At 31.4% G+C, this 3867-nt stretch overlaps 1 pseudogene; it reads left to right on the top strand.

Moving 5' to 3' along the window:
- Positions 1-1667: 1667 nt before the first annotated feature.
- On the top strand, positions 1668-3451 carry LOC125839858 (pentatricopeptide repeat-containing protein At3g22150, chloroplastic-like; annotated as a pseudogene).
- The last annotated feature ends 416 nt before the right edge of the window (positions 3452-3867 follow it).

Raw genomic sequence — 3867 nt, 5'->3', positions numbered from 1 at the left:
AAATATTAAAAGTAGTAAATAAGTAAAACAAAAGGGCAATGCTTATATAGTAATAACTATTCTGAAGCAAACTTCCTGACAATCTAAATCACATAAGTAGCATTGATAAATAAAGTCATTCTCTTTTCTTAAGCATAAAAAAAATCGTGTCAATTCTCTAAATTTTGGAAAAAGATATTCATAAGCATATATCTACATCACCAGCGAAATTGTTAACAAAAATAAATGAATTTAAACTACATCGTGCTAACTTCATATATTGAAACATTACATACTAATGTATTTATTAAGCAAAAAATAATTATTTATATCATCAAAATTATTTTCCTCAAGTACTCAAGGTTATGGAATATACCCTTTTAGGATAGAACGGCTTACTTCAACAGAATAGTGGTACTTTATATTCTGCTAAACTTCAAACTCACTCAATGACAATAAATCACACAAAAAAAATTAAAATGCAAAAAGAAGACGAGTAGAAGATTAAAAAAAATTGTGGTTGAAAAATGAGAGGAAGCCCCTCTATTTATAGTCAACAAAGTGTAGTATAAACAAATATTTTTGTGTCTTATATGAAAAGTCATGACATTTCTGAAAAGTCACAACCCTTTTGAAAAGTCACAATTTATTGAAAAAGTCACAACTCTTTTGGAAAAGCTACAACTCATTGAAAAATCACAACCCTTTGAAAAGTCACAACTTATCGGAAAAGTCACAACTCAACGAGAAAGTCACAACCTAAGTTAGGGATATTATAATAATTCAACATTAAGTTAGGGGTTCATGTTTTTAAGTTAATATAGATAGATATATAGATAGATAGAGATAGATATAGATTAATTAATTTCATTTTTTTTAAATTACTCCCCCTGTTTCAAAAAGAATGAACAAATTTCCTTTTTAGTTTGTTTCAAAAAGAATAACCAAATTTTCTTTTAAGATTGTTTCAAAAAGAATGACCCCTTTCCTTTTTTTTGAAACACTTTAACTTCAACTTTTCACGTGGCATGTTTAAAACCACAAAATTAAAGGACATTTTGGTACATTTAACATAACTTTGATTTAGAATAAAGATAGAATAAATAGATATAGATTAAGTAATTTCATTTTTTTATAAAATTAATCCATCTGTTTCAAAAAGAATGAAAAAATTTCCTTTTTAGTCTGTTTCAAAAAGAATAACCAAATTTCCTTTTTAGTCTGTTTTAAAAAGAATGACTCCTTTCCTTTTTGTGCACTACTTTAACTTCAACTTTCCACGTGGCATGTTTAAAACCACAAAATTAAATGACATTTTGGTACATTTAACATAACTTTGATTTAAAATAAATATAGATATAAATAGATATAGGTTAATTAATTTCATTTTTATAAAAAATTACTCCTTTTGTTTCAAAAAGAATTACCAAATTTCCTTTTTCGTCTATTTCAAATAGAATAACCAACTTTCCTTTTTAGTTTGTTTCAAAAAGAATGATCCCTTTCATTTTTTTGCAACACTTTAACTTCAACTTTCAACGTGGCATGGTTAAAGCCACAAAATTAAAATGTCAAACTAGGACATTCTTTTTAAACTAAGGAACAACTTGTTAGGTTAAAACTGGACAAACAAATTGAAATATAGAAGTGAATGATTATTTGTAATACCAAACCATTGTCTTCTTTCTCTTCCTTCAACTTTCTCACAGTCTCCATCTATGATTTCAACCACTCTAAAAAATTACTCTTCTCTACCCCTCACGACCAAGAATGCACTCTTACAGACTCAAAACCCAGAACAATTCACTTTTGTTTAAGTGAATCGTGCAAACAAGGCCAACCCCATCTCGCCTACCAACTGTTCGATACAATTCCTCCACCATCATATGTCCTTTGGAACACAATATTAATTGGGTTTATTTGTAATAACATACACCATGAAGTCATTTCATTCTATTCCCGATTGAAACATGTGGGTTCATCCGTATGTGATAAGTATACTTATTCCTTTGTTCTCAAATCTTGCGCAGAGACCAAACAGATTCTTGTAGGTAAAGCCACGCATTGCCACATTCTGCATTCTGGGATGCATACTAGTAGGATTGTTAGTAATTCTTTGTTGAATATGTACTCTGCTACTTGTCTTACATTGGATAATGGTACTGATTGTGATTTAGTTTAAAGGGTGTTTAGAACTATGCGTAAAATAAATGTTTATGCGTGAAATACTATTTTTTCATGGTATCTGAAAAGGAAAAGGTTTTCGGAAGCAGTAAGGTGTTTTGTTATGATGATGAGATTAGGCATTAAGCCAACTATTGTTAGTTTTATTAATGTTTTCCTTCTGTATCAGAAATAGGGGATGTTAAAGTTGTTGATGTTCTTTATGGGTTGCTTGCGAAATTGGGTAATACATATGTAAATGGCTTGTTTGATGTTAGTGTTGCCATTGTTATGTATGCTGATCTTTGCTGCATTGAATCGATGACTAGAATATTTGAGAATACTTGTGAAAGAATTATAGAGATATGGAACTCTATGATTAGTACGTACATTTAGAACAATTTTCCTTTAAAAGTTGTTGATCTCTTTCGTGAAGAAGTAGAAGTAGAGGATGTTGTTACTACTGATGATGTGAGATTTGTATCCGCTCTTATGACAACTTCACAGTTGCAGCATTTGGAGTTTCCCAACAGCTACATGCATGTCTGATAAAGAAATGCATGGAATCACATGTTATTTTTCTTAATGCTATGATAGCCACATATTCTAGATATAACCATGGTCTACTCTTTGCGGCAGACTAGTTTAGAACCAGATGTTGTTATCTTTGTAGCAGTCTTGTCTACTTGCAGCTACACCGGATTGGTTGATGCATGCCTTTACATATTTGAGTTGATGGGTGAAGAATACGGGATTCAGTCATCAGCACAGCACTATGCTTGTGTGGTTGACATGTTAGGGAGAGTTGGACGGTTGGATGAAGCTCAAAATTTTTCTAAACAGTTGGGTGTTGAGGGTAATGTCTTGGGAAGATGAGGATCACTCCTTGCAGCCTGCAGAGTGCATAGATATTTTGAATTGGGGAAAATTGTTTCCAGTAAGTTGCTTGAATTAGAGGGGAGTGATGGAATTTTTTGGTTATCATATTCTGCTTTCAAATATATATGTAGAGGAAGGAAACTGGCAATTTGTCGATAATGTTAGAAGAGGAACGCGCAAATTGGGATTGTCAAAGGAAGTTGGCTATAGTTGGATTGATACTTCTGGATATCCACATTGTTATGTATTTACAAATAAGAAACATCCTCAGTATGCATAATATATGATATGTTGGGATATTTAACCATCAATATGAAGGATGCTGGCTATAAGCCTAAACTTGAACTAATAGAAGTGTGGATCTATGGGCTAGAAGAATAAAAAGTTATTAGTTCTCCCACTATGTTGTTGTTCTCCTACTTTGTACCTCTGTATTCATGATATTTTTGGATAACATTTTGCTAAAGTTTATCAATGACTAGCTGCCTTTGAAACTCGAGGTAAATAAGTTGTGTTTTAGTTTTTTTCAGTTTAGTTTTTTCTTCTGAATTATGCTTTTTTACATTGTAAAGATACTCAGAAGTAGGATATCCAGTTAGTAAAATGTATGTATACTTATTTATTAATACAGATCTGTCAAGAATATCCAGTTTACCTATTTGGTGGGAAATGCGGAGTCTTAGATAGCAAAAGAAGGGTCTTATCCAAAATGACAACTTCTATCAAGCTGTCTGATTGACTGAAGAACATTTAAATTAAGTGACTAGTTCTTTCCTTTGAATAACTTATACTTGTCCTGCAAGTCGACTTTTAAACTGTTGTATTAAGGATTTTCTTTGATATAGT

This window comes from Solanum verrucosum, unplaced genomic scaffold (genome assembly GCF_900185275.1).
Source record: "Solanum verrucosum unplaced genomic scaffold, falcon-dt-bn FXZP01000221.1, whole genome shotgun sequence".
NCBI classification, from domain to species: Eukaryota; Viridiplantae; Streptophyta; class Magnoliopsida; order Solanales; family Solanaceae; genus Solanum; species Solanum verrucosum.
Note: the sequence above shows the minus strand (reverse complement) of the source record. Positions and strands in the feature narration are given on the sequence as shown.